This window comes from Rhea americana, unplaced genomic scaffold, assembly GCF_003343005.1.
Source record: "Rhea americana isolate MKP2758 unplaced genomic scaffold, rheAme1 scaffold_5, whole genome shotgun sequence".
Lineage (NCBI taxonomy): Eukaryota > Metazoa > Chordata > Aves > Rheiformes > Rheidae > Rhea > Rhea americana.
Genome location: NW_028186645.1, coordinates 8,153,305 through 8,174,645, shown reverse-complemented (window position 1 = coordinate 8,174,645; position 21,341 = coordinate 8,153,305). Strand labels below are relative to the sequence as shown.

The 21,341-nt window shown below is 43.0% G+C and overlaps 1 protein-coding gene across 6 annotated transcripts in view; it reads right to left on the bottom strand.

Moving 5' to 3' along the window:
• FOXN3 (forkhead box N3) overlaps positions 1 to 21,341 on the bottom strand; it is a 168,469-nt gene that overhangs the window by 134,649 nt on the left and 12,479 nt on the right. The window contains exon 1 of one of the 6 annotated variants that reach the window (XM_085317563.1): positions 10,272 to 10,354. The exons of the other annotated variants lie outside the window; for them this stretch is intronic. The gene's annotated coding sequence lies outside the window, so the exon portion shown is untranslated. Of the gene's footprint in view, positions 1 to 10,271; positions 10,355 to 21,341 lie in introns of those variants that run through there. 6 annotated transcript variants of the gene reach the window in all.

Genomic DNA, 21,341 nt, shown 5'->3' with positions numbered 1-21,341 from the left:
GCCCGGCCCGGCCCGGCCAGTTGCCCGGCGGGCGGCGGCGCCTGCAGAGCGTTTCGCACCCTGTTTCCCCCACGGGGCCCAGTGCCCCAGGCCCTCCCAAGCCGACCGGGGCTAAAGCTGCGATATAAACTGAGCAGTCATCGCAGGAGGCGAGGCAGCCCGAAGATCAGTGTATCCACGCCCGGCCCGACCCCAGGGCCGAGGGGCGGCATCTCCCCACGCCGCAGTGCCGGGCCTGTCCCGGGCCCCGGGCTGCACTCCAGCAGGCTCTCAGCTCCTGCACGGCAGCGTGAAACCCACAAGCCCACTAAAGGCACAAAATTCAGAGGAGCRCGGGCTCCCACAGCGGAGAGCGGCAGAAAAACCCCTGGACAGTTTCTGGCACATCTATCCACAGGTGTTGCTAATTTATGCAGGACCCAGGCCCTCATGACAGCATAACTTTGGAGGCAGCATACATAAGGACCGAGACACGCGTCGGGGTAACGAGGGGCAGTCTAGAGACGGGAGGTCACTGCTGCCCGCCCGCTGTACCGCGACTCTCTGCTGAGGGGCTGTCCTCAGCCGTGCGGCGATGAGCTCCGTTGCAGAGACTCCAGCAGCAACTCCAGAGGAAAACAATTCATTCCTTTTAGACTAAGAAATTTTCTTTAAAATAAAATAAGGCCTGATTTGGATTAGGAAAAATGGTGCATTTTCTCCCTCGTTAACTACCTTGACATAATTAGTATTAACTTGATTAGAAAGTCTTGCCATCAGTTCAGTTAAATTAATTGGAGTGAACTAACTTGATTTTAAAACAAAAATGAAGTTGCCCAGTCTAGACAGCAGTTAAAGGTACAGGCTCTTGTACACAACATAACTGATCTCAAATAGTTCAGGGTTTCACAGCACTAAATTAAGATACAGCTGTCCGCCTTTAATAAACAATAATAAATTGTTTTGTAGTTGAACCACAAAAATCAAGGATTTTCCACTTTGGGTAAACAAGGTTTGCAGATTTAGCACACCTTAAAATTAATTTTCCTTTCAATCTGTTGCAGAAAAGTTTCAACAACGTAACGCTGGTTAGAAATACAAGTATATTGGTAGATCCTTTCCAGTGCAACCCTGGACACAGAAGTTAGCTCTATACCAACAAGCATTTTAGTGATTTTATTTGCAAAAACTGAAATAGCAGGCTCAAGACTTTGCAGGAATTCTGTACTGACCCACTCAGTCAACATTATCCTGCTTCATGAGGATCACCAGTGTATTCAGTTCTATTTCCCTATCTGCAGTTAGTCATTTTCTATGGCATCAGATGCCTTTTAATTTCTACGACGTTTTTAGACATGAGAGTGGCAACTATTTAGTTCTCAAAGCAGAGGGATGAAAAGTGTTTCATTTATTCTCTCAAACTGCAAATTCCTGTCATAACTCACTAAGAACTTCTTCTGCGGATAGCTTTCCCTCCTCTACCAGTGAACTGCTATTTCACATTCTTGCATATTTTCAAAAAGACTTGCCAGCAGCTGGATTTAAGAATGAACAGAACACCTATCAGACAGCAGAAGACCATTGTCACCCATTGGTAACCATGCCCTGTGATTGTACTAGTTCTAGGGCTAAAATAGTCAGCAGACCATTAGTTTACACAGTTCTTATAGCCATTTTGTTTTAAGCCCAAACTAAATTACCAATTCCCAACTCCACCCACCTGAATTTACTTCAAACCCTTCAGATGTTTTTTTTTCCTTAGTGAAGCCACATGTCTCTTTAACAGCAAGCAAGGAGATTTATCACATTTATCATCACTTGTAGAAGTGTCTTAGTATTCCGAGAAGAGTTCAGCTAATGAGAGGTATTTCTGAAGCAAGAAGGGAGAAGCCTTGTGAGATGCAGTGACAGTATACAAAATACATTACATCTTGAATAATATCTCATTATGTATGTCTCCTATTCAGGTACACAGCTCAGTTCCATCCAAAATTAGTGGTAAAATTCCCCACTGGCACTGGTGAGAATAAGAACAGAATGTTGTACCTTTCCTGTAGCAGGTTGAATCCCCAGAGCAAACCAAAAGGACTATAATAAAGGACCAGTCTGAGACATTTGAAGTGCACACAGAAAAACCAGTATGATCAAGTGCAAGGGTCAACATCTGGTAACACAGCTGCCTCAGTGGGCAGGTGGAAAGATCATGTGCACTGTGTCAGGCAGCTGGCCTGGGGCTGGGGCATCCTGCAAGAGGCAGCAGCACGAGGCAGCGCTGCACTGGCTCCTGCTGACTTCTGAGCTCTATGGTGAACCGAAGCCACTGACTTGCAGAGCAGCAAAACACCACTGGTGAGAACAGTGGCATCTTACCTCTTGGGAAGACAGTGTCCCCTAGTCCCCTAGCTTCTTCTGAGTCTTTACTGGAATACTTCACTAACTTAAGAAAGAAACGTGTCTCACACAATACCACTGAAAAATCATTAACTGCTGGTTTAGAGACTAGAGCAACATCCAAATACCTGATGTACAGCTATCAGTAGCTCACTATGATCTTAGGCAAGCCATCAAATTTACCGGGGTATTGATTTCCCCATTTCTAAGACAGGAGTAATACCAAGTCACTTGGTAAAAGATTTGCAGCACTGACAGATGAAAACTGTTTGTACATTGAGACCAAGGTATACATAGTACTGAAGACTGATTAGAAGTACCAACAGTGCAGAGCTGCACTTTGGGCTTAGCCTTGTGGGCTAATATAGAACAGTCTAATCTTTCCACTCAGATTTCAGAATATCAGCTGCAGATGTTTCAGTCCCTTATTTAATGAGGATTTCCAGCCATCTCCCTGTATTCCTTTATCTCTTATCCTCCTCTAGATTGGAATCTCTGATAACCTCCTACAAGCCCCCATTGCAAAATGAGCACAGCAAGGGTCACCGGCTCTCTACTATCTCTCCAAAGCTCATCTACTCCCTCTATCTTCATCTCTGCTGGGAAGAGCTTCCTCTCCTAGGATTATGAACACGTCACATGACCTTGCAAAATATTGCTACTTTCTGCCCTTTGACCCCACAAGTTTCACTGTTCAACAGACTCATGCTGCTTATCCTCATCTTTAAGTCCCCATTCCTAACCTAATCTCTAGTTACAATGTCCTGCCATTCTTGTCAATGTTTATCCTTTCCACACAGAGACAATTCTCCTCCCCAAGGTCTGCTGGAAGCTTGCGAACTAAGCTTGCTCTTTACGATATAGAGTTTGACATGCAGCTGTACACAACAAGCTCCCAATTCTGAAAAATATCCTGTTGTGCACGGTATCTTCCACAGACAGAGGTGGACAGGGCTGCTGTCCTGAATTCCCTCTGATCTGTCTGATCGATGTCTCACAGTGGGAGACACCTCAGGCTCATAACACTGTGTACTGGCCATCTCATTTTGTTCCTGCTCTCTCTTCATGTGGAATGACTGGCTTCCCCTAACAGTCTTGCCATCTCTCAATTTCTGTTTTCTCTGGGGTGATGGATCTGGTCTTGCATGGAGTACGAGCACCTTGAACAYCCTGGAGCAGTATTAAAAAATAAATTAATTACGTAAAAAAAAAATGAATACAATATGCATTTGCTCGTTTCCTCTTTCACAACTCCTGTTACCAGCATTCTTCTCCAGTTACTATTCTGTAGCCTTTGTCTCTTCCTTCAGGCCACCACTAATGCTTGGCATTTCCTCTTTTTCTTCACCACAAGTCATTCAAGAACACGTGAACCTCTCAGTCTCCCCCATCTATAACTAAGTCCTCTCATCCAAGAAGCAGATGGTCAATACTCTCACCACTATAATATCTATTAGTGGCCTCATACAGAACCTGCAATATCACCATTTTTTAATTATTTTTAACCACAACGGGCCAACCTGGTTTTGTTGTTTGCATCATACCCATTTTGGGGATACAGAAAGCTACATTTACTTTCCCACAGGAATTCAGCCAGAGTCTCTCCCTCTTGCAGAGGTAACACCACAAACTGGCAGACGAGTGCTGCCTTGCTCCTGTGAGACCAGCAGCCCTGCTCACAGCTGCCTCAAGTGCCAGTGGACGCTGCCTTCGCGCCCTGTGCCTTTCACAAGCTCACCCTTCCCTTTTTCATTCCTCTTCAAGCACTAGCTACAGATATAAGCTGCACATGCAACGAAGACCAAGCTTACTCCAACGTACCCATCGGAGGCCTACCTTTGGTTTATTCATCTGAGACACATGGAATCAAAGCTAGAGACTATTTTTCCAACCTTTCATTTAGTTATCCCTCAAATTCTCATTTGCTCCAACTGGCGAAACCCAACAGAAATAGAACTGAATCACAGAGAAGAGCAACATGAAGCTTTGCCAGAGGTGACAAGAAACAAAAAAAAGTATCTACAACTTTTTTGTTTTACGGACTAAAATATAGCGGATTTCTTACAATAAAATCCAGAGTTTTCATGAAACAGTTCCTTTATAAAATAACGCATGCACATTTACGATGTTATTGTAGTAACACTTGTTCGCAGCTTCTAAGAAAATGAGTACTTAGCACTAAAATTACATACAGCTGACAAACTACCAGCAAGCCTGTTTCTGTACACGAGCGTGGTGGGAAGAAAATATCATGCATGCTAGTTTGTCCTACATACATTTATTAAACCATGTCTGCATGAGAGATACTTTACCAGTGTAATTATACCAACACACTAGCACCCCAAATCAAAACTTAGCTTATATTGGTAAATGAAAGCTTCTGCAAGTGGTGCTTATTTTAGCAGCCTAGCTAGCAGGAAGCAAAACGCTGCTGGAATAAACATACGGGAGTTTTCGGTTAGCTTGGCTATATTGGTCTAAAATCACACTTAACCTAGCGTAGCTGATAAATGCAAACGATCATAGAAGGCAGTACTTCTAGTATCATTGCAGTGCTTGCAGAGGCTGAATACAGAAAGACTCGTGTTTTCTGGAGTTTGGTGTCTGAACTCTGCTGTCTGCTGTACAGGTGTAATGCAGCAAAAGTCAGCCTGGAGTTATCTTAACATTCACATTTGCCATTTGGCAGCTGAAGTGAAACATACCATGTAATCAGCAGAACCAGAAATCAACTGAATTTGTATTCTTCTAAGGAGGGTGAAGGAAAAGCAGCGGCCAACACTGCACTGAAATAAAGATCACAAGCTTTGGGGAAGACTGTAATGAAGACACTAAGTTCTGTTACAAAGTTCCTAAGTGGTTTTGCTAAATAGAATTTCTAAAACGAAGGCAAAACTCTTTCTGGACAACAGCTCAAGTCCTCAGTTTTCCTGAATACAAACTGCTCCTTTCACCAAGGACTTCATGATTTTGTCCTTTATCTATGCATGCAAAGTTAACTCCCACCAGGACCTCACAGGTAGTGAGGTTTGTGTTCACATTTCATAAAGGAAAGGATCCCAGACACTGACACTAAACAGCACTTGCCATCACTAGTGTAGTAAGCCAGTAGGCTACGATTCTTCTCTGACCATTTGCTTGCACCATGTGGTTTTCCTAGCCGTGGCTGTATTGATTCCCAGCTTGATTTCTAGCTCTTTGCACAACAGGATATTTCCAGGTGCTCCCTTCTACTCATCACCCAGCAYTGCTCTTCCTGCGCATTTCTCGAACACTAGTCCCAGAGCAAACCCTGCAAGACGTAGGTCCAGATTTTCCCAGTGTGCCTCGATGCAGACAGAGTGAGGAGAGCCTCTCCCTCACCTCTTCTCATCACCTCTACGAGGTGATGCAGCTGTGAAGCACAAGCAAGGCCCACTCACAGCTCTGTCCAAGAAGAGATGCTGTGAGGCTGCTGGTTCATGAGCAAGTTATTAGTGTCATAAAAAGATTAAGCAGACTTTTGTCATTGATTTGTTTTTAATATTACGTACTRGCCTACCAAATGCAGCAGTGAGTGGAAGCAAAAGCAATGCAAAGCTGCAGTAGAAGGAGCAACAAGACAAGCCAGAAAAAGACGATAGCATCTGCAGAAAACTCCTGCAACAGCCCATGCTCCTCTCCACAGCTACAGGGCAAGCGGGCTGCAAGGCTGATCTGGAGGAGCAGCTGCCAGGCACAGCGGATAAGCAATATTTGGAAAGGAAGGCAGTGAGCTGGCACAGAAGAAACAGCTGAATTTACCCACGTCCCAGCAGAAACTACTGTTGCTGGCTATGACAAGAGAATTAGCCCCTGGCTGTTGAAATAATCTTCTGTTAGGTAGGTTTCAATATGAGTAGCTTTTGGCCTCTCCACTGCAACAGAAAATCCTTATGATCACGGSCTGACTTACCCACTGCCACATTAATTTATGCTGGGTCTCTTGGCACTACGCCAGTCTTTTTGGCAACAAGTAACCTCAGCTAACAGCTGAAGTGATCTGGTAGATACAGAGTATCTGACACCTGGTAGATTTTTGCCAGCTTTCTCATCCCACAGGTTTCTCACAACCACAAAGATAAATCGAGCCTTGAYAGCCAAAGTAGTACAAAAAAAACACTGGGGATTTTTTTTTCTCTCCTTTAACTCCCCTGTCCTATAAGCACTTATGGTCATGTTTRCTTCTAAGGTCCAGTTAGTTCCATTACAGTTTAGCACTTTCATAAGCATCTGAATGACCAGAGACAAAAATTGCTATAGCTATGACAAAATCTTGAAGCATGTTAGAATAAAAAACAATTTTTATTGTTTTCATGCATGTATAGGGCTTTATTTATTCATTTTCAATATTTTATTCCACAATGCAATAAAAGTAATACAATGTGAAAACATTACAATATCAAACTAAACCTCACATATAACCAACCAAACAAATAACAAAAAAAAAAAAAAATCTATAACTGGATAAACTCCTGGAAGTTACTGGACCAGCACTGGGCAATAGAATGGGAGTTTCAATAGAGCACAAAAGCAAATCCAGGCGTGAAAGGAGACGGGCTGTCCTGCTACAAGCCAGCCAACTGCCAAACTGTCATTTTGCTGTGCCGTTGAACAGAAGGCCCATGTAATGACAACCACAAAACTCATTTAAGCGCTGAAAAGGTGACTAATGAGCTCATTCATGCTGCCTATAAATTATTCACTACAACACTGACCCTACTCAAGACAAACAGCAAAGTAAACTTTAAATAGAGGGATCATTTTTATTTTCTAGGTGCTGAACTGAAAAAGTTTCTGCAATGCTTCAAAATATCTCTTTTCTAAGAATACTTTTGTTATCCTGTTTAGCAGGAAGTAAGGAGACAGGTTATACAGCTCAGCGTTCCCAGTGTAAGCAGCGTTTGCTGCTGAAGCGGCTGGAATATACACTGGCTCTCTTCATAAAGTACTCTTCTTCGTCAGGTAAATTGCTTACAAAATTTCGTTTCAGTTTAGTAACTTGTGACACACTGAACTAGCAATTACAAAGCGGCATCATTTACTGTCTTGTATGACACGAGTCTCATCTTCAGTGGAAAAAAAAGTTACTTGCACCTTGAGTTACACAACTCAATTCCAAAGGTCAAAACCAACTAGATAAAATCGAAAGCCAGGAATTACATACCGAAGTCCAGTTGCTATACCAACTAATTTAAGGCATAACACAAGGTAGTCTGTAAAGTATGGGAGATACAAAGCAACATAATACTGATATCTAAACACAAGGGGGGGGGAAGGGAGTTAGCAAAGAAAGTTCACAAACTCTTTCTGGCTTTTTCCCTACCCCAGATTATTTAATCAATGCAATTTTAACCAAGCAGTCTTTCTCTTCCAAACTGGAAATGTTACAGCTAAGCAATAGATGAACTTTTATCTGTACTACTTAAAGGAAAGGACTTTACCACCTACCAACAACCGTATGATTAATCTTCATTGGTAAATTCAGAATCCTGGATATAAACAAGTCAGACGCATTGAATCCCTGTTGCTCTGTTAGTACCGCTTTCTAAAATGATGAATAAATAATAATAATAATGAAAAACCACCCTCCCCCCAACAAGCACTGGGACAGCAACAGAGCAATCTACACCACATAGCTTGCAAGTCTTAACTTATCAAAAGCTCTCCACCTGACGAGATTCCTGAGCCGCTTGTAGCTGAAGGGTGTTGGCAAAGGACTGCTTGGAGAGTGTCACATGCCGGACCCCACCAACCTGTCTAGCAAGCAAAGTCAACTCCCCCATCCTTGGAGGGGAGTGGAGGTGCTTCCTGCACCCACCACCCCACACCCTGCTCCTCATTTCCCTAATGATACTCAGCTGCAATGGCAGTTTTGCCCCAAGACATGGTCTGGTCCAAATAAAAACAACCCAGAGTTGGCTGCAAAATCAGAGGAATACCAAGTCTGGGGGAGGAAAAGCAAACAAACTGACAATACAACTTTTTAGCTTCGTGTAGCAAAGTCAGTGCTTAGCTATGCCTGAAAATGAATCCCTTGACTGGTCCCTGTCACTCATCAACAATTTAAGATATTCACAGAGCAAACAGCTCACGTATTCAACTCAGAGGAAAAGCCGTGGACCCCAGGAACTGCATAACGCCTACCTCTCTGTGTATGATACTTGTCCTCTCGCCTCATCTGTTACCATGTGCAGGTCCCAGTCCCAAGGCAGATTAACATTTGTACACTCCAGTACCTACAGGGCAGGCAGCAGCAGAGCACAACTCTGCAGAGGGAGGAAGTCCATAAGCACTGGCCAGTTAAGGTCAGCGAATACGTATATTATTCTTACTTTCACTTATTGCTATTTATTACAGCAACTACTGCGATAGTGCAGAAAGAAAAATAAATGSTCTGGAACAAGCTTTGTCCTCAGTAACTTCTGCCTCAGCAATGGGAACAGGCACGCTCCCAGAACATAACCGCAGCTGATGCTGGACTCTCAAACACACCCAGCAGATTTAGGGAGCCGGGGACACACTGCACTAAGGAGTGAATTGTGGGAAGGCGGTTAGGTGTAAGGACTCCCCTTGGATGAAGAATCCCCTGCAAATCCAGTGTGGGGAGGGGTCTCTGGCACACAACCTGCTATGGGGAAAGTGATTCTGGTACATCACACCTAGCTATGGATGAAGATCCTGTGGTGTGAGGTGCAGAAAAAGTAAAGGAAGTACAACTGACTGTTTCAAAATGCAAGATTATTATCCTTGTTCAAGAGACAACAGGGAGAATAAGGGGACAACAAGGCAAATTTAGCCACTTKAACGCACACCACTGTTTGGAGAAGGGCTGCACATTTATAGGAATTCATTGGTGCCTTTCCTAACGCACTTGTACCAAAGTCTGACCTGGAGTCTATAAACCCCCTCAGGCTTGAAGAACTGGCCATAGTAAGACTCTGGTGGGGCTGATCACCCTGAGCAAGGAAGCATGTGTGTGCAGGGATGTGTGTCAATAAGTCCTTATGTGTATCCTTGCATTCACCCCAGTGTTAATGGAAACAGCATCCAACCCTCTACCTTTATTTCTCCCTCTATGTCCCTGTTACCTCACTCCATTTAGTCTTTTATTGGTATACTGTAAGAACTGCAGTAGCTGGCTGGACCAAAGCTCCTCTAGCCATGTCCTRAGGAAGAGGAAGAGCCTGTAGCAAGGAATTCCACATTTTAACTATGGACTGTGCAGAAAAAGTTCTTCCTTTGCTTTAAAAATGTTCCCTGATAACTTTACTTGAAACCTTCTATTTCTTGCATAATTAAAAAAATATTTTGTGTGTGACTATCTAGAACATCTCATGTTCATATAGACTTCTTCTGATTTTGTAATTCCTTTTTTTACTGTCCAGACAGCACTCCTAATACACTTGATTCCACATTTCATTCTCTGAAGTAACTAACATTATATATAAATAATAAAATACATAAACAAACATACCTGTCAATGAGCTAATCATGCAATCATAGTTGCCGATATTGTGTCTACCCAAATATGAGAAACGCGTTAACAGTCCTAGCAACATGCTTCCCCTTGTTTTCACGTCTTGCTTTATAGTCTCACTCAAAGTACCTGAAGTTTTTCCAAGTACATAATATGGCCCAATAAAATAGGGAAGCAGCTCGCTCCAGCAGACACCACGCATGGAGAGAGCGGAGCTGGAAGGGGCTGCCCCACACTGAAGCCCTGACCCCCATGAAAAGGAAAACCTCCTCTCCAACAACCCGTACTCTTCATCACACACATRTATTTGCTGGAATATGATAATAATAGCTGCTAAATAAAGACGAACATCCAGGCAGGAATGTCTTCTTAAGTTTTGCCCAAAGTATTGGGAATTCCTCACCTCCACTTACAGCYGCCTTGGAGCACCCCAGGCAGCTCAGCGCAGAAGAGCTGCCCGTTTGAAGACACAGACCCGTGGCGTTTGGTGGATCAGCTGGCAGGATGTTTTTGAAAGCAGCTCAGTTCAGTCAATCTCCCTCTAGAGTCCAAGTACCTCACTTCAAAAATATGTCTCAGTTCTCCTGGCGCAGAGCCCAAATTTGTTTCTGATCCAGGTCCTCCACTTGGCAGCGCAACAAATTGCTGTCCTGCCACCAGGATGGATAAAGTCATTTTTCACTCATTATGCTATTCAAAAATAGAGCACAAGCTCTATTGCAAACACGAAAGCAATACACTGTACGTCAGGAAGTTAACAGGGCAAAAAAGCTCTTTCGCTGTATAAACCACACGGACGAGGGGCTGAGTTAGAACAATGCCYGCTAACATCCCACGCAGTTTGACCAGAAGAAATGTGCTCCGATTACCAATTCTACGGCTCTCAGTCTTGCGGCTAAGCCTGAACCTACATCCGTGTCAGTCAGTCTGGCTTTTTCTGTGGATCACTAATACCTTTCCCTCTAGTCTCCAGAGCGGTTTCGGGCAGATTTCAGCTCCCGGACGGGATAACCTGGGGATCTTTTCCTCGGTCTGTGCTGAGTTACACCTCCGCCGCTCTGGCTGCGCCTTCCTCGGGGCCGGGCCCCCTGCCCGCAGCCTCCCCGGAGGCTGTGCGTGTCCCTTTTGGCGATCAACAGCTCCCAGGAGTAGGACCTACGAACCGCTCCGGCGGCGCTCGCCCTGCTTATCTAACGGCCTGGGAGGACGCTGCCGGGCGTCCTTTCCGTCAGAGGCTTGCGACGCCGACAGAGACAGCCCCCCTCGTGTCGAGGCGTCGTTTAACGGTGAGATAAAAAAGAACAGCCGCGTCTCGCGTACGGCCCGACCGCGACGTGGCCGCGCCGGGCTCGCGCAGCAGTTCCCGGGCGACCCGGGTTCCCCTCAGCGGTTCTCCCATCTGGCCACGAGCAGAGAAGGTTTCGCTACACAGACCGCTGGCGGTGACCTTTCCTGTGCRGGAGCCTCCTGCCCTAGCGCCGTCTGCCATCAGATGGAAAGGTGCTTGCGGCAAAGTGATTTACCTGGAGCTCTTATTTCTGACCTGGTTATTTTTCCTATTAACCTAAAATCAATATGTTCATACAGTGAACATCCCAAAACTCGAGTCAATACAGAGAATTCATAAGGTATTACAGATTTATAGTTATTTACAGCTCTGATTAGAGCTCCTTGGATGGATGGCGCGCGGAGGCACAGMCAGTAGATCAGGTTTTTCAGGTACTGATGCTAACTTGTAAGAAAAGGGCTGTAAAGATTTAAGAGCCCAAGTCTTACTGACTTTTAATTGACTTTCAGTGAACTTAGCATTGGTAATAGCTTCAGGTACTTCCAGAAGCATCTTCTCAAAGCCCTGCCTAAAGCTTCACCCGTCTCTCCACTCCAAAAACCTACCCAGGGGCTCTGTAGCTGCCAACCCACAGGTTTGGAAACAGCTAACAGCTAGCGACCACCCAGCACAAAGCTCTGCATGGGAACGAGCGTGATCCCGGGGGATTTTGGCTGGGGCTGCTGTTACCCCGGGAACTGGCACCAGCCCTGTTCACGGGAAGGGGYCTTCACCCAAGATGAGGGATGCATCCTGCCACAGCTCTCTGGTGCAAAGCAGGACCAGCTCTGGGCACAACTTGAAAGAAAAAGAGCTGTGGAAAGAGGAAATAAGCTGTGTTTCTTCCCACAAGCAATGTCCTAGCATAACATGTGCAAGTTTCCCCTTCTCTTCCAGCCGTGTGGCTACAGAGTGCAGGAATAGTGCAGTCCTTGGCATAATTGCGCTCCCCAAATTCTCTCCCTCTGCCCTGGCAATGTTAGCTTTAATTTCTAACTTAAAGTGACAAGATGATAACACATTCTGTAACAGTTCCTTCTGTGAATTATTTCAGGACTGTGCATGGTAAGAATTGGTTTAGGTCCTACTCCTGGAAGCTATTGAGCACCGAAAGGGATACGCACAGCTCTGTGCAGTCCAGGACAGCAGGCTCAGCCCACGGGAGGACACAGCCAGTCCAGAGGATTAAACAACTGCCAAATAATTTATTTGCAAAGTCCATTTCTTTCCTGCTTAGACTGTCTCTTCTTCATATCTACTAACAAGCCTCCACACTTGCATCTCATACAAAAAACATCAATATTTGGAAGCTAGCTGAAACAAAGAGGAATCACAGTTTCCTTTCAAGTCTGCGAATCTCTAAGGCTGTATCGACTACAGTGTCCGTACARTGTACGGACAGCCAAACTATGGCAGGTCCCTACCAGGCAGCAGTTCAACCAGGCTTGCACAAAGCTTTACACAAACTCACATACCACACGGCCATAGTACTTCAAGACAGCTTGTTTGGTGTTCCCTGGGATGCCTTTACACAGCACCATACTCCTGGGCTCCTGCCCTCTAGAAGAGGGATCCTCTGTGCAGAAACTTCTGTAAGAATATTATACAGATTTCTCTTATTTAAATAGACCTGACTGAGAAAAATATGTATGCAAAATTTCAGTGGAGCCAACAGATTTCTGATTAAGATTAGCACCTGGCAATAGATACAGATTTCCAGGGATTCCTCTCTCCCAGCACAGAAGTCATATGTCTCATGCTCTCGTAAAAATCTTGTGTAAATGAATATAAAATATAGTAACATTCCCCCTCCGTGTTTTTTAGATCATCTGCTAGAATAACAGAACAGCGTATCCCTGTTACAGACTTCCRAAAGTGGATCAAAAATCCTATATAAGGAGAGATTTCTGTATTTAGCTCCAATTAATTTGAATCAGTGAAGATATGCTGCAGCCAGAAATAGAACCTAGGCTGTTTGACTCCYGTTTTCTGTTCTAGCCATTCCACTGTGCTTCTCTGATAATGAGAGATACATTACATAAATGTTGGTTTCTCGTGGTATTACATATTTTCAGCTATCCTTTCAAATGCACTCCATTTCAAGTGGGCTGCCATACATATATTTTATACATATATATATATATATATATACACACACACACGTATGTATTTTAAATCAAAGAGTTTAGTTTGACACTTTGAGGAACTTAACTACTTAACAGTATAAACCTTGTGATATATCAACTAATCACTAAGTATATGTTTTTTTGTCAGAATATATCCATCAGAGCTCATTGTCCTGGTAACTGCAGTGAGCTGGGGGTAGTTTCAGAGTGTCAATACAGAGACAGCAAATCCGGAAACAATTGCATCAGAGCATACAAATAGGAAGGGGATTTCAGTAAGAAAAAAGGCCAGGGCAAATGTCCTTAAAAAAAAAAGAAAAAAAAAAAAAAGAACTCACAGGATTGCTAACAACCAGACCCATGCAGGCCAGGTCTTGCTGTTAAATGCGTCTGTTTAAATACTTTGCAAGAATGATCTTACTTGGGATGCCAGCCAGAGGGTCCGGGAAGTACAGGTCTTCACCAAATCCCATGCTCTTTATTCTTGGAATAGTTTTGTTTACATTATTGCAATTCTGGGTAAGGATTGCAAGATACAGTACTGAGATCAGACCTCCGATCCTGCCTGTTTACCACATTGATCAGGCTCTTTTAGACTCTGATCTCAGCATTCCTACTCCACTCAGGCTGTGAGTGCCCTCTGTTAGTGGGCAAAAGAAGAGTTGTGGGATGGGGAATTAAAGTGGGATTTAGCTGAAAAGCTGAGGCAGAGCAGAGAACGATGAAAACACATCATCTGCCACGAGCAGTCCTTGCCATGGTTAAATTTCAACTGTAGACTCTTCAAGCAGAGAGATGATCCTCCTTCCCTGTGGGGCATCAGCCACACTTACAGTGCCGCATAAATATTAAAATAATAACTAATCATCAATTAATAACTGCTTCCTTTTCCTCATGACCATCTCTCAGCTTCCATAAAAAATAAACATTTCTGTTCTTCTAGAGGCAGATAAAAACAATCATTCAGAAAGTGATCTCCTAACAGAAAATTACTTTCTCACTCCCATTTACTGCAGTATTACTTTCAAYAGTCTTGGACATGAGATTCTGCACCACTCACAGGCACATTGTTTAAGCAATAAATACTGGTTTAGAAAGCCTCAGAACCCACAATGATCAAACTAAGTATCAAGAAAGCAAAGTCAAGCTTTGCTTGAACCAAAAAAAAAAAAGGGGGGGGGGGGAGAAAAAGAGTGAATCGATCTATTCCCTCTTTCTCTAGAATTGTGTCCTCAACAGTAACAACAGTCATTGAGGAAAAAATACGTTAGATGCTATGAGAAATGCCTTGGACACTGTTARTCCTTTGGTGACTGTAGCATTGGACAGCCGGCTCTCATCTTTCTTACAGCTTCCTTGCATCAGTTCTGTCTTTTCATCCGCACTAGCTCGAGTGTCTGTAAAGCCAGAAGACCTCTATGGGTTCAGCAGCTGCAGAGCACTGACACTCAACTTGGCGTGTCCCTTCCGTCACGGYGGCACAGCACACAACCCCAACACATCCCTTGAGCGGCCCCAGCCTGCCTTCTCCCTTGCATGCTGCAAGCCCGCTCACCAGGCATTAAGCCACCGCACGGACTCCAGGAAGTCTTCCAGCTACCAGCCACTCTTGTACCCATCCCTAGTTAAAAAAAAAAAAAAAAAAAAAAAAAAAAAAAAAACACTCTTTGTTTTTTCTCTGCCATATTCTCCCAGTATTCATCAATACCGCTCCAAAGCCAGTTTCTTGCTGCCTGACTTCACTTCTCTCCAACTCCTTCACCTTCCCAGATGCCAGAGTCTCCACAGCTTCTCCTTGCCAATGATGCTACTACTTCTCTTCCTCCTTCCCCTTTTTCTTTCAAAGGACCAGCCTTATCCTTTCTCAGCTGCTAAGCGCTGCAGGTGTCAGCCACCTAGAAATCACAGACCATTCTAAGGCTTAAAATCTAATTTGGCTTTTGAGATAATTATTAAGATAATTATGCCTTTTAAATAAAATTAAAAATTTTATTTAAATTTATATTGTGGAAAAAAAATTAACATCGTTTAGGACATCAACATACGTCTAGGAAACTTCTTCATGGTRTTTTTGCTGATAATGAATGCCATCTCTTAATAATCCCCAAGGCCCTCTTTAGAGACAATTATTATAAAAACAGATCTTCCTAATGAAGATAGACTTAGTGAGTCCAGAAGTTTTAAATCACTAATCGGGATTGCAGTAATACTCAGTGCAGCAATTAGTTTTAAAACCAGTTTTAAGACGAAGTTGGATCAATTTATGAAAGGGATGCTACAGCCTGGTGATCAGTGAGCCTTGGTGAACCAAGAGGCCCTGTGCACCTAACACCTGTACATCAGTAATTTACTTAGATCTGATTAGGTCATATGCAGTATGTGTCTTGGCATGTAGGTGTTATATAAGCGCAAAAGGACTGAAAACATATGAAAAGATTGTAGGAGAAAGAAAAATAACTAAAGACCCATATGCTTCTGCACACTACGGGAAACAGTACAGGGAACAAAATGAGGAACTCTGAGCTAATGGTGCACACGAGGGCCATGGGAATTGCTAAGACCCGAGCAAGAACCTACATGTCTGTAAAAGTGAGAGACAYTGAACTTCATCTGCTTGTCCTGCATGTACTGAATAGGCAGCCTGGAAGCAAGAAAATTCCTCTGTGAAGGCTTCATTCCAACAAGTGCCAACAGTTTCTCCACATTTTTAAAGCATCTGGTGAAAGGACAGTACCTTCTTCCAGGATCTTCATCTGATCACACAGGATGACTTTCACCACTAAACAGGTGGTGAATAAACATTTTTTTTTTTTAATTCCTATCCAGAGAAGCAATTGCAAATGCCTGATCTGGGCAGATGAATAAGGACCTAGATCTTCAGTTAAAATTCTGCAACTTCCACAGTCCTCAGCTGAGACAGGAGGCTCTTAACTCTTTACAGGATGAGGGCCTAAACAAATGAGTGCAATTAAAACACAGATAATGCATCTGAGCATGTGCATTGCTCATTTATTTAACAAGCACAATTTAGCTTTAATCATTTATAATAACACTTCAGAAGAAACAGTAACACAGTGCAGTATATTCTGCGAAGGTAATAAAATGTTTTCTGTGTGAGACTGCTGTACGGCCTTCTGCTCTTAAATCTCTGCTGAGAAGGAGACTCAAACCTCACTAAGAAAATGAGTTATGAGGTGTATGGATTAGGGCAAACTAGCAATTTGTGGTTGCATTTGACTTTAAAAAAAATTCATCAAGGAAAATAGTTAGCAAGATTATAAACAAAACACCCCAAGCTTTCCATTGACATGAGCAGTCTTACGTCTTATTCTGAGTTGTCAGAGCTGACATCATATCACCTCACCTACATATACAAGGTGGTAAGTAGGCATCAGTAACTCTAGGAATCTCCAGACCCACTTCTCCTCCCTCTTGCATCCAGAAAATCAGGAGTAATTGCAAATTACGGATTTACTTCACAAGTACTGAAGAAGAACTGAGGCCTTGGTCCCTTTGAGTCAGGCACAAATCAGTGTGGCATCAGAGTCATTGCCCTCCAGAAAGTCCACAGCTTGGCTAGGATGGAGAAAAGCAGTACTCAGCATGAGCAGACTAACAATCAGCACAAGTCCAGTCAGTGCCAATAGCTTCTTATGTGCTGTTGGAGAGAAGCCTGGTTAGGAAAGAAAAAAGAAGGAAAGGGACCTATAAAAAAAGAGGGATGAGAAGGTCTGGCCATGGAAAAAGAGCAAGGGAAGAAGATATGGGAAGAGGGGCAGAAGCACGCTCCCCCCAAGGGAGCCCATCCCACCTTGATCTGTTCTGCAGCGGTGTGACAGTCCCATGAGTCTCCACTCAACCACAGGGCAGTGCTGGCATCTGCTGCTGCCCCCTCGCTCCCCTGAAGCCATGGGATTTCACAGGCACAACTCAAGTAAAGGGAGAACCTTGCTGAATTTATCTCAGCTCTTAGTCTCAAGCAAAAAGACTCATTAGAAGAGAACATAGATTAGTTCACATGATAAAAAGAGATCTGAGTCATACCATTAAGCTAATAATCTTAACATTTCTTACCAGTTTTCTCTTCAATAAGCCAGCTGCTCTGTCTTGTCTCCTTGCTATTAATGGTTTATTTCCATTAAGCTACAGCTACAAAACTGCTGCTTCTAGTCACTTGGCTACATGGGTCTGAAAATGCTGACAGCCTCACCTCTCTGAAGCTGAAACCTGGCAAGGAAGTGTGAGCGTAGGAGGACAGAAGAGTGTACCTGTTGCTGCAACACCAATACACCTTTCTGCCTTCCAAATCCACCTATTTCAGAAGGAAATGGCTTTTTTGGCTGGTTGTCTCCCTCTTTGTTACCACAACTTTTTCCCTCTGTACATGTTGCTTATTGCTATTGCCTTCAGAGATCATTGGAAACTTCAGAGGAGAATGAGAGGCCGTTTCAGCAGAAAAAGGACTGTGCTAATGCCAATACCAAGGGCCAGTTCTCAGTTGCACTGCTGCCTGTCAATTCCCATGAAATAAGATGCACTCTCCTAGTCTGGATTAGTGCATCCAAGGGTGTAAAATATAATGGTCTGAAGCTGAAAGTATTCCAGTGTTGTATCTCTATTTGTTGCCTACTTGAGGCAACTGCAGTGTTTAAAGAAATTGTGCTGCCTACTGAAACCTCAAAACACCTGCTAATAAAGCTCCTCACACTGAGCACTACTGGGCAACTTCCGGACATACGAACTGTTAGCATGTTAAGTCAGTTTACATTGATTTTTGATTAACAGATGAACAGTAAATCGGTAAGAACTGATTTCCAACTCAGAACTGTCCTGATGCACAGACATGCAGAAAGGCTATGCAAACCCTTCCAGGCAGCTGCACACRAATGCAGTGATGTCCAAGCATCATGCCAATTTAGGATTGCTATTCACCAGGGAAACCTGAAGCTAAGTTTAGTACTTATCCGGAATCAATTCTTTTGCTCTCACTCTATAAAAGTCAGGCCTATTCCTTAATGAAGAAGGTGATATTCACTCTAGATTTGCCTTTTCTGTATTTTGACTTACGGTATCACTGACTGTGTTTAATAGTTTCGCTCCTGCAGAGCAACCTTCTGAAAAGGTCAAAACAAAACACTAGGAGCCAAATTCATCACTGGTACAACTCCATTGACTTCAGCAGCATTACACCTGGGATAGATCCAGCCCTAACTGTTCCCATTAAGGTAAGTGGAAAAGAAGTGTACTTGCTGTCTTAACTTTACTTTTCAATTGATCTGTTCTGTTCTACTCTGTGTGTTTCATTTCAATCAATAGGAATATATCTATTAGAGAAAGTTACTGCAGAAAACATCTAAATAGCTTTTGAAAAAGCTTGGCTTCTCAATTTATAATGAATGTCAGGGACATGAGAAGGTAGCAGACATGCAGTGTGCACTGAAGTGCTTTATCTTTCAAAAGAAGATAGATGTAAGCAGCTACCATAAATGTTTTTATGTATAAGGTACATTATAGTAAACAGAGATCTTACTCAAAGATCTGCTCTTGACAGGAGACGTGAGCTGCCATCTCTAAACAACTATGTCAAAAACAGCTCAGGTGTTACAGGGATGGACACCATAAACACTCAACCTGGAGTAGATAAATAGTTAGATTAGGTGGAAATAAACAACTTTTGGGGGATTGTGTTCCAAATCTCTCCTACATCGTGTTCGGCACTGTACCGCAGTGTTCTTCTAGGCAGAGAGGTAAGGCTATAGGAGGCTTGTTTATATATCAAGTGCTTGTTTTCTTTTCCAACCCTTCCAATGCTTCTTGCTACACCTCTTCTTTATCAGGCATTCTACTGCTAAACCAGTGTGCATTACTCTAGCTGAAACACCACCCAAAGCACCACTAATTGAGCCATTTTTAGTAAGCAATCTTGGAAAAAATCACAAATAAATCTTCTGGATCATTTTTAATCATCAAGGCTGTCATGAAATGAGATGACATTACCAGAATAAACAGCTTCCAACGTTAAATTTTAGCCATTTGGCTCTCTTAATTTCAAGTTTGAAATTTCATTTAAAGCCCTGCCTCAGAACTACACAAATACCTACTAATGCTAGCCATTTTCCAGATTTTAGTTATTTCATTTTATTTCAGTGGTCAGATTTCCAGTCCTGGCGTGCATCATTGCACTGGCAGTATCTGAAAGGTGGTGTTGCAGGTCTTGCCTAGCAGGGTGCAGCTCCTCAGACTGGGACAGGCAGTGCGGAGACCAAGAGACGCAACACAGCAATATGAAATCACAATTGTACCACTCTTGTTTACACACWCTATTTATTGTTTTTAGATGGAGAATAAGGCTTTTTAGACCACTTCCTGATTGAAAGGCTCATCTGTTGCTCACCTACAGCTACCACATTCACTCTTTTGCTTATGCCTCAAGCAGACAAGTTTAGGTTGGTCTTCRTGCTACGAAGAATCAAGCACACTAGCATATCCATGCCCCTTCTCTCCACAGTAAAAAGGCTACAGTCCCTTCTATCTCGTACTGGAGATCTACACATGCTCTCATTGACTTCTTGTTTGAAGGCTCCATTACAAAACTCAGAAGGATTATACCAATTCCAACTATTACACAGATCCTTCGCAATTTATCTCATGTCAGCTCAGTCAGCACCAGTGACCAGGTCCCAGGTGTTAATGGCCATCATTTAAAGGATGCTTTTAATGCACAATCAGTCAAAGAAAAAGCAGTCATTTTAAGGGTTACTATTATATTGATTTAGTTTGCATCACTGGAATGCCTTACCATAATGGATGAGATATTCATGACCAACGTGTTACCCTACTCCCTGTAAAAATATTCTGAAGATGTACATCATGAGGCAAAAAAGATTATATCTAGGAAGGAGCTTTATCAGCTCTTCATATTTGCTTGCTCTTCTTTTAAACTGAGTATCATTAGCATACATATTCTGAACAACTATGCAGCTCAGAGTAATTCAATTTTCCCACCACAATCAACAAAAATGTTCTTATCTTGATCACTCCAGTTCGTACATTACTCTGTGGCCACTTCAGTGTCAAATCTGGTCTTTCCTGCAATACCCAAATGCTTCTAACACAATTTGCAGCCTACTTAGAGAGTATCTTCTTGGAAATAATGTTAATCAGGATAATTTCACCTCTTACTTTAAGGAGTTCTTGATTGGGTGCTTTCAATCAGCTGTTAGTCAGAGTTACCTCAGGATTTCTGAAGTTCTTATGTGAAATGGGACAATGCCATTTAGCAGTCAGAGAGCATGTTTAATGGATCACACTAATCTCAAGGAGGGCCTATGAAACTCTAATTTGTCAGGTTTCATTACATTCAATAATGACTGTAATTTTCCTGAAGCATTCTGCTCACCAGAAAATTATGCACCATAGTTTTGCACCCCATTTTGCCTAATACTGTATTCAGAAAAATTGAAGGCATCTAGATCTTCCCGGCCACTACCCAGAACAACAGGCCTGTGAAAGAGAGGTTAAGAGTTCACTGTCAGATGTATTTATCTCAAAAGCAGATATAACTCTTTTGCAAACAGCTAAGTGTCAGTGCAAAGCCAAGCTGATTCAGAGTAATAAAAGCACTTCTGTAAAGCTTTTAGGTGACACTATATCCCTCACAAGCTTTCTCCACATCTGCTTCTCCTTTATCATCCAATACCATCATTACTTTGACCAATCATCTGCACATTATTTTCTTTCCAAATGGATCGATTTCAAAACAGCTCATCTGCACTAATGCTCAGTACAAGTTTGGGTGATTCTACTATTGTTTCAATTATTTCTTTAAGGAAAATTTGATCCTGTTAAGCCAACAAAGCTTTTATCTCTGCTAAAGATGCCTGAGCTACAATCACCACTGACAGATCAAGAGCTTCYTCTGAAGCTCTCCTTGCAGCTGTAGCACCATCAAGTGACAGAGATGTTCCAGTTTAGTTTATTACACATAATATCTATACACTAGCACATTAAAAAGGTAAGC